Source organism: Acanthopagrus latus, chromosome 7, assembly GCF_904848185.1.
Source record: "Acanthopagrus latus isolate v.2019 chromosome 7, fAcaLat1.1, whole genome shotgun sequence".
Classification (NCBI taxonomy): Eukaryota; Metazoa; Chordata; class Actinopteri; order Spariformes; family Sparidae; genus Acanthopagrus; species Acanthopagrus latus.
In genome coordinates this window covers 17,820,735-17,836,680 of record NC_051045.1, presented here as the reverse complement: position 1 = coordinate 17,836,680, position 15,946 = coordinate 17,820,735, and the positions used below count along the sequence as shown (strand labels likewise).

The 15,946-nt window shown below is 40.2% G+C and overlaps 1 long non-coding RNA gene across 2 annotated transcripts in view; it reads right to left on the bottom strand.

Moving 5' to 3' along the window:
• Positions 1-10,107: 10,107 nt before the first annotated feature.
• Positions 10,108-15,946, bottom strand: part of LOC119022434 — a 39,069-nt gene continuing 33,230 nt past the window's right edge. The window contains exon 5 of one of the 2 annotated variants that reach the window (XR_005075923.1): positions 10,108-10,216. This is a non-coding gene — a long non-coding RNA (uncharacterized LOC119022434). Of the gene's footprint in view, positions 10,217-12,888; positions 13,179-15,946 lie in introns of those variants that run through there. The other variant, XR_005075922.1, reaches the window with a different exon arrangement.

Sequence of the window (15,946 nt, the reverse complement as noted above, 5' to 3'; positions counted from 1 at the left end):
TTAATAGCTTTTCAATACCATATTATGATGATGTTTCAGGTGGTTTTGTGCATTTGCAGTTGAAATGGGGAAAAAAAAGTTTCTTAGATGCATCACAAATGTCTTTTAAAAGATCATGTCTCCATGCAGTGACATTTAAAACCAAATATCCACATTATGAATGCCTCAAACAATTTTGTACATTCCTTATGGCTAAATTAATTGTGGGCGATATGTAACGGATGTTACTGATGTAAGATGTGTGTTGTGCCTTCACTTCACACAGGCAAGGCTACTTAATCTGTTTACTTAAATCATGGTATCTACAAATACAGTTGTTTTAAAAGTAGAAAATACTCAGTGAGAACAATTTGAAAGTCAGCGATGTTGAGGCATAAAGATGCACTGATATTCCTTTAAATCACATCATAGCCCTCTGAATCAGTATTGGATGAACTCGTGAGGTGCCTAGACATTCCAACTCCTATTTGTGGTGCTACCCTGCAGTTTGGCTACACAACTTTGCTAATTAGAACAATTTCTCCTCTTAATCTAATCTAATCAGTCTGACTCTTTTTTGTTGTTGTTGTTGTTGTAAGAACAATGTTCTGGCCTTCATGGATAATCTTAAATCACCATTTTCCCTTTTAATGCTTTTTCCACATCCACAGTTTTTTCCCCCCTAGACCCAAAGTCTTCAGCACCAACCAATGCTGGCTCAAGTGACATCACTTTTTTTTCCAGAGTGAGACTTCCCCTTGAACGGTGCTTTTGTTTCTGGTTAGAAAAATGATCTTATCATTGAACAAAAAGGGCTAACATCCCGTAGCAATCTGCAATTTCTGCAATGCTGTCAGACACTTAGAATAACAACCTCGGCCTGTCAGTGACAAAAACAAGCACCTTTAGTGGACTTGACTCTGATTTGCCTCAAAAGGAATACAATGAAGGCACTGCAGCCGTGCCTCAGCTGCCAGCTATTGGACTATTTACTGGACTGCTTCCAAAACATTTGGTAAGAATGAATTATTTACACACCAAAACATGTAAATATAGGGCTCAGGTTAAAAAAGAAATCCCTTTTAATCACACACATTAAATAACTTCATTCAAAACTATGAAGCTCTTAGTGAAACGTCAGCAAATAAAACTAAGAAGCCTCTTAACAGAGTGTAAAGACTGGGCAGTTGCAAGGATGTATCAGCAAAGGTATGACAGAATGTCTCTTTCACCCACCATAATTACTGCTGCCAATCCAGAGTGATTTTATAATTCCAAAATCCTGACACTTCACAAAGACTCTATAATTGCATTAGGATGGCCTTTCACACTTCAAAGGTCTATTAATTATTTTTTCCTGGGACCTTTCCTGAAATGTATCCCTTTTTTTTTGCTGAAAGCCACCTCATAAGAAGATGTGGAATTTTTCATGAAAACATGAAAAATGTCCACTCGAGATGACAGCTTACTCTCCTCTCTTTTCTGCCCTCAAAAACATCCCAGAATAGAGCAATGATGTGGTGCTAAATACACAGTGAAGCTTAAAGAATTTCAAAAATGGATTGAGAGAGGACAGTTTCAAGTCCAAGAGGCAGATTCAAGAGGAGCGGAGGTCAAAACAATAACTTTCAACTGCCGTATGGAACCTAACAAGCAGGAGTGAAAAACAGATTTGCTGGGCACCAGCTTTAGGTGTCTGTCACAATAATCCAAATGTAAATCTACTCAAAGGTACACTTTCTTTAAAATATATTAGTTAAAGGTTGGCGGGTCGAAATTCAGTCACAGTGCTTGCCAAAGTTCTTGAAGTCATGACACACCACTGAAGATTTTTGGCTCGGATAAGTTCCTTGGCCAAAAAGTCTTCTCATCACCCTGGAGCATCACGACAGATCAGAACCACATTTCAGACAAACAAACAAGGTACATGCACTGCACTGGACATACGGATCACTTCACATTTTATAACACGTTGTAAGAGTCAGGGAGTGTACATGAGTCACAATGTGCCATTGAGAAAGCATAAAACAGCCAGGCAGGCAGCTGAGGCAGATAGTGCCGCTTGCACCTTAGCTGTACAACTGGCTAATGGCTAGCCAACAGTGGAAACACTGCTTGCCTCGATAGCAGAAACACCAGCTGCGGCAAAGCAACAACTATTTGTTGCTGACACAAAAGGTATGAAGGTGATGTCACTGTGTGTGACAATGGGCGGTTTTGAAACATTAACCAAAATGAAAAAAACACTCAAAGACAATAAACTGGCCTGGTGCGAGGTTTCCATTGGACTATACTATGTAGTGTGGGACCTGTAAAATGTATTATTTGCAAAAAGCGATAACAATTTCTCTTTCAATATGAATAACAATGCAGTGGTTATAGTTTCAATATCACCAGCACAGACTGAATGTCTATACAATTAGTGGCAAGACTACTCTTAAGACATGTGTCTCACACATTTTCTCATGTGTCAGATATCATATTTCAAACATTACCGTCACTTATTTGCTTTGAATAAAACAAACTGGCTCAACGAACTAGACTCCAGAGAACCATTACATAAAATGTCTGAGATGGCAAATAAAAAACTTTATTTTGTTTTTCTAAGGCAGGTGCAACAGGTGTGAATCCTTGCCTTAAAATCAACAGATCAAATACAACTCAACCATATCGTAATATAATGCTGCGCGTGCAAACACACTCTCCCAGCCCCTTACAAAGTAAACTCTATTGTTCATCTCTAGACTGAATCTGTTTGCCTCTTCGGGGTAAAAGGCTCTCTTGTCATGACTTGACTATTTCAGCTCCTGTGGCAGCAGTACGTAAATGTCACATCATTCACTCTGGGTCATAAATAAAAACTGAAATATTGTTTTATCTCTGCTTTTGTGAACTGAGAGTAGTAGCTGAGTGATCTTCATTGACTGTTAAAATCTGTATTTTGCACATTCAGACATGTGGTCGTAGTCGTCACCAGTGTGATGCAAATTGGCGTTTCTGATTAATTTTATCCTTCAGGTGTTTATGAACAACTTACAGCACAGGATCCATTCACAGAACTGGAAGACTAATGACATCATTGTGAAATAAAGTTCGTTAGCATATTGCCTTCTAGCCAAGTGACAGCTTCAGATCTGCTCACTTAAGAAAATTGATGAGATCCACTGCCAAAATGGTGCCCTTGACAGACATTGAAATGATGGCGAGCGTTAAGTTTTATGCGATGTAGTTGACTCCAACATAACCATAACAAGCCCTGATCAACTAGTCAACCCATATGGCATACACAGAAACTGCTGGCATCTTTTTCTCCCTCATACACAAAGTCACATTCAGTTTAACATGTAGGCTCTCTTCATCCCAAAGCAAGACTATTGTGGTAAAAGTTAGTTGCCCATATACACCCACTCAGGCCTGCCTCCTGATAGGCAACTGAAATGTTAGATAAGAAGATGCCCCTTGATTTCACTGGGCACGTCTTTGTAACCTGGCGTGTGCAATGCCATTTTGTTCCATCCTCCACGCGACCTCATATCCCACTGGAAGTCTTGCAGGAGCGGAGCGCCATGTCTCCCAGATGTTGCCTGGTGCAGACTGCGTTTATTTCCCAATTTCTTCTTGATTTTTGTGATGCTATTATGGTTGAGTAGCCTACGTGGGTAATCGTTTCATTATTCGTCCATTTTAAGTGTGTTTATTAGTAATATATCAGACTTTTTTTTTGCTGTCTGTGCTGAGTTTGCACAGGGTGTTTTATTTAGAAAATCTAAAATTTTAAATTAATTGAAAAATCAATTTTCCATGAAAAAACTGATATATTACTTCATTACTATGCATCCTGCCAAGTGCTATGTTTGAAACAAAAACTCAGTTTTAAATATGTTGCCTCTTTCTTGTTGTGTTGTTAGGTTACAAACAAACTGCACTGCGTCATCACCACTTCCTTCCTATTACACTATACTATACACACTTTCCCATAAAGTTGTTGATGAGTTGTAAAGTTAAAGTGGTTTGCAACGGAAGTCCACCTGTAACGATGGACTAATGAGAAGATGAGACTGTGTTTGGCATGATGATGTTCCCAGCAACATCTGTAATGTCATTTAGCCTCTTGTTAATAACTGCCATTATTTAGACACGCAAAGGCTTTATAATTCAAAAAATGTGATATTTACTGAAGTGAAAATATTTTAAGCCTGTGTTAGCCATGGACCTTATTTCAGGCGCTTAACCAAAAAAAACCCACTCAAAAAACCCCATCGACTTTGAGACGATGGAACCGGAAGTGAAAAAAGGCTAAATTATTTTCAGGTTTTAGGACTCGTTCCTGCAGCACTCTATACTCCTGAGAAGCATCACAAACACAGAAAAAAACCTAACAGACAAAACACTTGTTTATTTGGTTAAAAACTTTGGCTGCCTGATTGCTTTAGATACATAAGTGCCACACATTTAAGGCTCAAGAGGAAGAGGGAGTGGCAAAACAGTATTTAGACAAACAGACAAACATGAAATATTTCTGGAAGATGCTAAAATCCCTGCAGAGCACCAAAAGCATGGGGCTTAAAGATTTACTGCAGTCCTCTTATCTGTCATTACTGACGAGTGAGAAAGAGAGGCAGACATATTCTACTTTTTGCATTTCTGTTCTGATCCCAGTCCAACTCTATTAAACATTTGTGTTTCAGAGGATGCGTCAACTTCATTTCTCAGAGCACTGCTTGGATTTGAAAAAAAAAAAAGAAAGAAAGAAGAAAACTCTCTCAGAAATTAAGTTCTTTAAGACCATCTTTCCCCTCTTCTGTTCTTAATAAGAGATCTGTTTCTTTTTGTTGTTTTTTTCCCATAAAGCTGTGCAATGTATGAAAGCCCTGGAATGAAAGCCAGTACAATAGCATTATGGAACAAAGGCAGGAAGGAGATTGAGGGGAAAAACAGGGGGAAAATGGCATCATCTCTAAACTTAATGAAACAGCATCCTTTCATTTTTTCTAGTAATTATAATAAAGATGGAAAAACATAATAAACGTCTCCCTGCCCCCACCTGCTAACAGTAATTATAATAGACTCAACAATAAATGGTAAAGCAGCACAGAGCTGCATCTTGGGAATTCTCAGGAGTCTGTGGATTAGCTTGAAAAGCCTGAATGATTAAAATACACTAATTAAAATTTTGTGTTCCTTGGTAACTCGTCTTCCAGGGCCCCTTGTGCTGGCAAAATGGGAATAAATGCGACAAAAGCAAATACTCTTTTGGACCTGAATAAATAAACAAGTCTAATCAACTTAGTGTTATTCGAGAGCGAGTTACATAAAAACTTCCTTGATGACCTTTCCTCACACTCGTACTTTGCATCCTCCAGGACAATAGCAAGAATATTTGGACTATGTTGTTCTAATCAAGCAAGACTTGCCAGACATACCAGACAGGTTAGATGTCCTATTACACTGCTCGTGATTAGGCAGTTCAGCCTCATTGTGACTTCTAATTGTTATTTAAACAAAGTTTGACATCAGTGGACAAATGACTTTGTTAGTTGCTTTCTGTCTTAGAAAGACATTCAAGCTGCTAACTTTATATTAAATTATACTGAGAGCACCGCTGATACTGTCACAAGAAACTGTCAAAATAATGCAGAATATGTAACACACTGCTGTCTAAGGTGATGAAATGCATCGTAGATTTCAGGAGTTTCTACACAATGCCTTGTGTTTACAATAGGTGTGATCCATAAGGCAAGTGGAAGCTTGTTTTGAACTCTGAGGTGTAGTTGATCTATAGTTAAAAGATCAGACAGGGTGGGATCAAAGCACTGGAGGTTGCAATGACAATCAAATAGCTGCCATGTAATCTACACGGGAACCAGTATGACTCCTTTTGCATGTGTAAGGTAATTCTCCAAAGCAGGCAAAATGATATCAGAAGATGTTTATTTTTTAAATCAAATCAAAGGTTTTCACCTTGTGAGGAACAGGCTTTTAAAAGACTCTCCCTATGGCCCCCCTCTGCAGACAGCATACACTGAATCCTCTTACATTATGCTGTCTTTCCAAATAATGTCAAACTGTTGTTTAAAGTCAGCAAGGACAATATCACGATATGAAAAAGAATTTCCCCACCTTAGAGTAGTCTCTCTCTCTTTTGTGCCTCTGTGGCACCACTGAAAATCAAAAAGGCACAAGGCAAAAAATGTATTGCCCACTGATTTTGAAGAAGCTAGTAGGTGTCAAACAATAAATAAACACATACACATTAATGTAGAAAACCATTGTTCTGTCTGGCTGTAAGGGCTGCTCTCAGTAATAACAGTAAAAAAGACATCATGGCTCCGGATCTGTCAGTCAGTGAGGGCTTTGGCTGTTGTGAACCCTGTCTGGTCACTGAGACTTGGCCCCTTCTTGCCAGGGCGTCAAAATAGAGCTGTGTTCAAAAACGTTGTAATCCCTGCCGGTATTACCGACGAGGCTAAAAAGATTCAAAAAGCCTGCTTACAAATTTAATTACCTTTGCAGTTAACCAGAGCTTAGCAGCCAATGACCTGATATTTCCACTGAAGACTAGCTAAGGGGGGATGGATTGGAGACGGACGCGCCGAGTGGGCCACAGAGACTGGCAAGCGTGGCAATCCAGGGCGGCTCAGAGGCATCCATTGGGCATACTCAGTGCCAGCCAGGGCAACAACAGCACACATGTGGCCCTATCTTCTGCTGGAGTGCAAATTAGATACAGTTGATTAAAATATTGAGTCATTTCACAGTCACTGTTGGGGGAATAAAAGGAGTGCAAGTACTGAAAATGTGCTGTGGTGTGTGTGAGCAGGTTTTGTATGTATGAGACAGAAACTGAGAGAGGAAAGGGAAGGAGCTCTCTTAAATTCCAACAATGCACACATTTCTCATTTATATAGATTCCCTTTGACAAATATGCCCTTTCCCAAAGGACAACTTTGAAACACCTCTACTTGCAATAGCAGAGAATTTCTCAGCAATCAATCAGTTCACAAGAACATAACAAGTGCTGGGAAAAGCAGCATGCAGTGTTGTATACTTGTGTTCACGAGCAACATGTTCTGCAGGCACCCGTATAGCCATGTCTTCCCCCTCCTCATTTTTTTGGGGGGAAAATTCAAGTTCATTCTTTGCCAAAAAAAGTGAATATGACTTGTGCTATAAAAACTTCTGCCTCGCTGCAATATAACAAAAGAAAATTAACACTTTAGGGTTGCCCTGGTAACCTAATTGCATCACAACACTGCACACAGGAGCCAAAGTAACTGAATTTTGATGAAAAGGCGGTGATAATTTACGGCATTGAGAAATTAGTTGCCGTGGCGACGCGTTAATTACATCTCAAATTAACAATGCAAGTGTAGTGAAATTAAATATAAATCATATTTTCTGCATAAATTACAGGGGTTGATTAGTGCGGGCGCCAGGAGAGAGAGGTTGAGATTCCAAGGGCCTGTCACATCCCCCTCCCTCCCTCCCTCCCTCCCTCCCTCCATCTCTCTCTCTCTCCTTCTCTCTCTCTCTCTCCATCTTTCCCTCCTCCTATTCCTCAATGCCAGCCCCCACCCCATCCTGACTGGCTCCTTTAAAGACAGGGACTGGATTACACCAGAGGACACAACTCAACCTGAGCATGTTTGCATTTTTACAATAAATTAATCAATGCAGGGTGAGTATGGCTGGCCTGGCATATTGGTGGATTTGCATGTTTGTGTGTTACGTGTGTCGGCAAACATTTCTGCTTTTGTCAGAACATGTGTTTCTTTGCAGGCATATGTGCACATTTGGAAGATAGTTATGTGTATATGTGGCAATTGCAATGGTTTGTGTGTGTGATTGTGTGTGTGTGTGTGTGTGTGTGTGTGTGTGTGTGTGTGTGTGTGTGTGTGTGTGTGTGTGTGTGTGTGTGTGTGTGTGTGTGTGTGTGTGTTTGCTTTGGGGGGGTCAGTTAGGCAATTCAGCACTTTGAATGCATTTTAAACTCCCTACACTCACATGAGAGGAACTTTCACCAACTCTGATGCATCTCTGTTAAGTGCTGCATAATGCATTTATAAGTGCCACGTAAAAATCTATTATCGGTCACACCCAGTCTTATTAACACAACGCTCACAGTGCACACTAATGATCGAATTTTAATTATTGAAATCCAAGCCTTTCAAACTTCAAAGGTATGCAAGGTGTACTGTATGTTTAGAACAGAGCACATCTACAGTTTCCTCCATCTACAGTGTCAGTTTCGGATGTGCGTGTGTGTATGTCAAGGAGTATGTGCGTCTGTGGGTGTTAAACTGTTTATCTGAGGTTTGTGTAGGTCTAGGAAAGACAGAAGAAGGGAGACAGAAAGCACAGCAGAGAGGGAAAGTGAGTCTCTCCTCCCCACGATTCCTCATGTGGCCCAACTTCCCTTTAAGCATCACAAACAAGCCTCAGGAGTGATGTCAAGGAGGGAGGGAAGGAGGGTGGTGGGGGTTGGGGTGCTGAGCTGAGAGAGAAAGCTGAGCGCAAACACAACAGCAACAGGAACCAACTTGAGCCATCTAAATTATTCATACACCAGATGGATACGTTTCCCCAGGATTTCACACTAAAACGCAGCTATTCAGCTTCCCCAAGCGTTACTCTGTCTATTCAATGGACGGCGCCAGGAATCAAGATAACTATCACTTTAGCTAAATCGTTTCATGTCTGATTCATATCAACTTTGAAGAGTGGAAGCCCCTCGACACCGTGATCTCACGTTTGTTCTATTCCACAGGCACAAAGAAGGGGGAACATGTTCTCTTTCCTCTATCTTCAAAGACGTAGGCACTGTTATGACCTTGTCTGAAGGATATTATACAAATCAGAGGGTCCTTAGAGACGCGTGTCATGTATATCACTGACTACACCTCACCCGCGTGATGTGAGCTTGTAGGCACCCCAAAGGTGCTGGGATTGAAAAAAAAAAAACATAAGTTTATCAAATTTTTAATCTACAATGGCATTTTTTTTTTTTACTGCAACATAAAATCTATCTAAAACTTGCGCGATTCTTTCCAACACATTAAGTTTACTTGGAAAAGTCATTGAAAGCAACTTGTGTTTTCTTTACTTAATTTATTTTTTCCTGTGTCAATGAAAAGTCAAAGCAGTAAATAGACAAAAAGAATACAGAAAGAGTCATTCAAAAATGTGATGATTTGTCCAAACTTTACCCTATCAAGACACCAGCACCTCAGAAAAAATGTATATCTTAATGTATTTTTAAACTTCTGCTTTTTGGATTTACCATCTAAAATAAAATGATCAATGCACATATTCATACATTCCATTGGACAGAGTGTTTGTGTGTAATTTTGATTTACATGAGTCAGAGAAGAAATTGTATCATTTACAAAAGGTGACAGTATAGTCGTTCTTACTTTTACCTTGGTGTGGGGATACTTTTCCATTCATGTCTTAAGACACACTGAGGTTTACAAGACTGTTTACTCATTGCCCAAACAACCACTGCTATAGTTTTTTACATTTAAGTGTTAATATATCTGTAATTGTTGCGGACAATTATGTGTGACTATTCAACATAAGAAAGTCTTTTTATGTTTTTGTGTTGTTTTACTAAAAAGTGCTGCTTTTAATCACTTTGCTCCCTCAGCTTTAGGTTTTGTCCAAAAACTGAGTTCATTCATGTAACCACGACATAAAGCATAATAGATGGATGTTGATAGTTTAATGACTTAGCTTGCCAATGGAAGGATTATCTTTCTGTACACTCCCATGAGAAAAATTAATTCTTTCACAACACATGCTTAAATTCAGAGAAGCTGTCTTTATAACAAGTTGATGAAGCTAACAGTGTCAGGATTTAATATATGAAAACAATCAAACAGCCATTCATAACAAAGATCTCTGACCTCTGTCAGTTAGAGGTTCAGCTTTGACGTGTAACACATTTATTCAAAAACATAAATATTGTGTCCACAGTGTTTCTCCAGCCACAGCTATTAGTGGGCAGCAAACTAATCACAAATACCTGCCAACTAATCCACCCCCACAACAATTACCATGTGGTATGTGGCATTGCACTCTCCCCACCCCCCTGTCAACAAATTCAACTTTTAATGCAAACTGTCCTGCCTCATTTCATAGAAAGTAACTTCCTGTGCTGGTACAAGAAGGTTGGGATGACCTCAGTCCCTGGGGTGCTCCTCTGCCGTACTCATCCATTTGTGGATGAAGATGATGACTTTTAAAAGGACAAGACATCATTAAGAGAATAAGTAGCCTTTCCAGTGGTCTTTTTGCACCACCCCCCTTCTGGAAGTAATTCCGATGCATTTATACAGAACTGAAAGTGCTTGAGACTGGGAGGGGCTGCAGTTTAATGGTCCAATAATGTCTTAGCCAAAGCATAGTTGTCCTCCCAAGATGGTACAAAAAAGTAACACACTGAGACTGAGCAGTTTGATGATTTAAGAGGCAGTTAAGGAGGAGTGATTAAAAAAAGGATGCTCTGCAAGTGCATATATTCAGTAAAATGCAGCTCTATATACAGTAAGGTGACACAATATAACACTGTCCACACGAACAAATGAATTCCATCAAAATACCAGATGTCAATAGGTGATGCTGAAACCAGAGACTGTCAAATGACATTTATTTAAGTGGCATATCTTATACTGTGGATAGATATGGGAGAGAAAAGAGAAAAGGTCAATAAAAACAAGTCAGAGACCTCAGTATCAAGCTGTAAAGGATGCCTCTGTCACCTGTCCTCATTTGTCTTTCTCCTTCCTTTCCTCTCACCTTTCAGGTTACTGTCACTCACAAAGTGCTAAAAGTCTGGCAAATACAGCAGGTCTCCAAGGCATCTCAGCATCCATCATCCCATGCTCATGCCACAGGCAGAGGAGCTGCAGGTGTGGCCCACCCAGCACCACACAGGCCATATCAAAAAACCTGCCAAGAAATTGGCACCTACAGTCTTGAGATTTCCTATCGAAGAGCCAAAAAAAATGTGTTTCATATGTAGTAATTTTCTCCTAAATGTCACGTAACCTACTGTATGGAAAAAGGCAAGACCTTCCCAACAAGTTTAAATAAACCCTGCAGGATAATGCTGGCTCTCCTGGGGGAACCAAAAGCTGATGGCTTTGAAACAGGAGGGAGGGTATTTTCAGCGGGGCTGCGCAGCATGAGAGATCCTGTATGTCTCACAGCTGAGCTTGTTTTATTGAAAGGTTGTTGGAAAGGCCCTGAACCCAAGACATCAGTGGTCATGTTTGTTTGGCTTAAAGAGGAGCAACATTCAAAAGCTTTACCAAAACGAACAGGTCAAATAGTCAGAGTAGAGGAATGAAAATGAGATGGGTTAGTGCCCACAGCAGCTTGGACACATATGCAGGGAAGATTTGTCAAAATTAATAAAATGGCCTCAATATTGCTTCAATTACAGCCTCCAACAAATGTGCACAGCACAAGCATAGCTTAACTGCACTGTGCAAATAGGTGGCAAAACCAGAGCTGTTATCAGGTAATGGAGTCAGAGGAAGAGAAAGGGCCTTTGTGAACTTGACACTCCCATTAGGCCCCTACTGGAAAGTGCAGTATTTGATCAGGAGATGGGAATTGAGCAAAAATGAACTGAAACTAGATCCCACATGACTTATTTTCCTGTTGGCTTTCAGCTTTAGGTGTCACTCAGACTTAATAAAGCTCTCCGATTTTCATTTTATCACAGAAAATAGACTGAGCAAAAATAAAATCAGTCAGTTTTGCCTTAATGGAGCAAAGTAATGGCAAGGTGAAACTGACACAACACACTTTGTCCATAGTAATAATATCAAAATGAAAGCATATTCACTTCTGGAGTTTTCCAGGAATCAATTCAAACTGAATATTGGCCTTTTTCGCAGTCTTTATTTCATAATGGTTCCAACAAATACAGCACTCTGGCAATAGACTGTCACCTCGGGTGATACCAACACAGCTATTTCACCCTATAGAGTTACAGTATTCTCTAGCCCACACTGAGCCTCCCGCACCAACCTATAACTCTTATTTTATTTCCGCACTTTATACATTAGAGGTACATTACATCCATCCCAGTAGATAGGATGAGTCCACTTTTACACCCAGGTGTTACATTGCAAGGTTAGGTCATTTGGATGGCTATGACCTTTGATGGCTCTGTCTTCAATGAAAATGATCTGGTGATCTTCGCATTGACATGCACACAGATGCCCTTGTGCTGTACATTCACACTATGGTGATAAGGCCAGAGCAATTCACCCGGGAGACATTATGGAAATATTCATTTGGGAATTACGAATTCTAATTAGAAAGCAAGACCATATTTCCCAGTGTTTGGTGTGATGGGGATTGCATGGTTTCCCAGTGATGGGGCAAAAAAAGAAGATTTTCCTGCATCCTTCCTGGACATTTTTTGGCAGATCATATGGCTGGTATGTTTATGATCCCAGTCTTCTTAAGAGAATGCTTTTTTTTTTTCTTAAAGAAATAATTAGATCAAGTAAAGTGAGAGGAAAAATTCACCACCGAGTCCCAAGTGTTCTGGTATGCGATTAATTATTCTAAGGAAGACAGATGTAAAATTGTGTATGCCCATCAGCGCTAAGACTTTCTGAAGATTTATCATTCATGTAAATCATGAATAAAATATTTCCTTGTTGAGAGAAAATGCTACATCTGTTTGGTGTGTCATTTACTCCACACTGCAAGAAGTATGCAAACAAATCTGACCTATTAAAGCCGGTTTTCGACACAGAATGGACATACAATGTGAATTTGACAAGCAGGGTGATTAGTATTTAATTGCATACAATCACTTCAGAGAGATTAAGACTTGTTTACAAGGATATATTGTTTCACTATTACAATAAGTAATGCTGTATAAGGTTAAAAATAACATCACAGAACTAAATTTGTTCCTTTAAATAGCAAATAAATTAACTGTATTTCATGCATATGAAGCACATGTGTGCTTCTGTTTTCCCCAGATGTATGAATAAATAAAAAAAAAAACAGTCAAGCGAGTGTGAGAGTGTCATGGGGATCACGGACGAGGCAATGGCGGTGGCGGAGGTCGAGCCACAAGCCACCGGGACAGTAGCGTCTCCAATCGCCCCTGGCGACCATCACGTTGCCATGCTCCGGAACAGACAGGCCTGCTCGCACAACAGATGGAACTAATGATGCGAAACAAAAGAGATCATTTCGCCGTGGTCCTCTAGGAAGCCACAAAGAGAGGCTTGGAAGTTTGAATGATGGGACCAGGGGACTTGCATGGGGTTAGATATGGAGGTGGCTCAGATGAATAGAAAAGAAAGCCTTTGATGTTTCTTACAGAAACAGCAGCACATCAAAATAGGCAAGAACAAAAAAAAAAGAGAAATGGTAATCAAAATTTAAGTTCTGCTGAAGATCCCCACTAGAGTTGGGGTTGTCACTGGTTTAATGGACTTGGAGGTTCCTGATGTATGTACAGTTGTGTACTGGTCATCAGATCTCTAAGGTAAAATTCTCGGGGATAAAAACTGATTGATTGAGACAGAACTAACTCCTCGGTTCACATCCAAAGTGTTTAATTACTCTATCTACCAATTTGACAAATTACCTCAAAACTAACTAAATACCATACTTACAGTGAATCATTCACTACTATAGTTGGATCATCTCATCATTTCAGTTTCATAGTTAAGCCTTACCTTATCCCACAGAATCATTACTTATGAAAAAGATTATTTAAATGCCAAAGTTTGGGGTAAATTTATACAAGATTTTAAAATGAAAACACGGTGGGGCACGGTTATAAGGCAATGTATGTGCACCCCTGTTTTTTTACAGTCTTGAATAACAGTTGTAAACAAACTGCTGTGTCCTGAACTGACAAAAACAAATCAAATTTGAGCTGAGGACATTTGCATATCCTGGGGGACAGGATTAGATTTAGAGGTCATCTCTTACGCGCCAGTCCTCAGCAGACGCCAACGTAATGTTTCTATGTCAAGTACATTCAATTGTGGCATATGTGAGCCCAGTCTGTTTTCAAGTCAGACAGTCAGAGTGAGGGAGCACAGCTCTTTAAATACACTATGTGAACTGAGAGAAGCCAAACACCTTGGGATGGGATTTAACCAGGATGGAGCGGAGTGGAGCCCAATCCATGCCCATCCACACATGGAAGGGATCACTGGGAAAAGTTCAGCTCCAACACTGACACAAACAGCGGAGCAAGGCCTGTATTAGAGTCAGGTTAGCAAAGATAACACTATCAGCCTGATCCCCATGGGTACCAAATGCTGGGCCTTGCTGGCAAATAAAGCTACAGTGTCTTGACTCCTTGGCACATTAGCTCTGATTACAATGACCTTCATTATATCAGCTACCCTTATTACAACACGTAGAAGGCGTCTCTCCCCTGGGCAAAGCACAGTGGGGGAAAGAGTAAAGGAAAGCGGTGAGATTCACAAGTAAGACTCAGGCTGTGAAAAACAGTCCTAAGACCTGTGCTGTAATGTACAGTTAGCACCTGTGAAAACACTCATAACTGCTGACTTGTCACTTGAAGATGGTTGTGGACGTCTTGTTGATTTGTTTGTTCTGGGACCATTCAATAAAGTTTTACAGTTGTTATAAAATGGCAGTAGAATAAAATGTGTTATTTAGCTTAAAACTCTACATTGTCTGTACTGCAGCAAATATAACCTCATTATAACTTTAATGTCATTTTGATCTGTAGTTGCTTAAACTAGCATATCTAGAGAGAACCACAAATATTTTGATTTAACAAATGTTTTCATGGATTTCATTACAAAATAACATGCTTGACTATTCAAGGATTCCATATACTATGCGCACAGATGAGCCCTGTTTAATATGTAACAATGTTGTTAACCTCAATTTCCTTCCCAGCCGGCCCCTCCACAGGCCACATTGTTAGCTTGAGCGAGCTCTTGGCAAACGTTTCCGCCGTGGTGGTAGCTCTCATTCAGTCTGACCACCCTGCAGGCAGGGGGATTCTCTCCCACAGCTCTGCTCATCCTTCCTTCAGGCCCCTGCTGCGCATCTCACCCTCCCTCTTTGCTGGCAGGTGACTCAAAATAACAGACGTTGCCCTGAGAGAGCCGCTTCATCGCATTCACTTAGCACTGCCAACACACCCCAATACTGGATGAGCTGAACTGTGGGGGTTCTGCGGACCATCCCTCCGGCCAGCAGGAGGGCGTTATGTTTGTTTTTGTACTGGGGGCGGGGGGGTTGCAAATCAGCTTGTTTTGGATTAAGAACAAATCAAGAGATTTAAAGAATAAGGAGATGCACCGCAAGAGCAAGTTGAAAACAAGAGCACCTGTAGGAGGCACAGGATAACAACAAGAGAGTGACACACACGGTATCACTCCAGGCCTCTCATTCACATATTTGTCAAAGTATAGTTCCTGAGGAAGAAAAGAGGACACAATAGCAATATAGCCAAGAGTGTACTTAACAGAATCAGAGTTTAAGCCATGTTGATCCCAGATGACAGTATGTTAAAAAAAGCAAATAAAACTGTAACTTAATTATAGATTTATAATGAGCCACTGCACCACTGCCAAAAACAAGTCCCATACCAAGGCAAACAGGCACCTGTCGAATGCTCCTTGCTCGTGGGTTTTCATAGCTTAATTAATCTAGGCCTTGGGGTATCATGACTCGTGCGTGCTGCTTGTGTGCATGTTTGAGACAATTAAGTTGTTCCTCGAAACAGAGGTGCAAATTCAACATGGAGCAGAGACACCAATACTGCACATTACAAGCCACATTTTGTGTTTTTTGTGAGAGTAGAGTCAATGATCCAATAATTTGTTTCCCACAGACAGAACAGTAAATTAATAGAAATTGTGTTTTCAGAGAACTGAATTACAAATCACTTAGTTTGATCTCTCAATGACAAACTAGTACAGTCCCAGTTTAG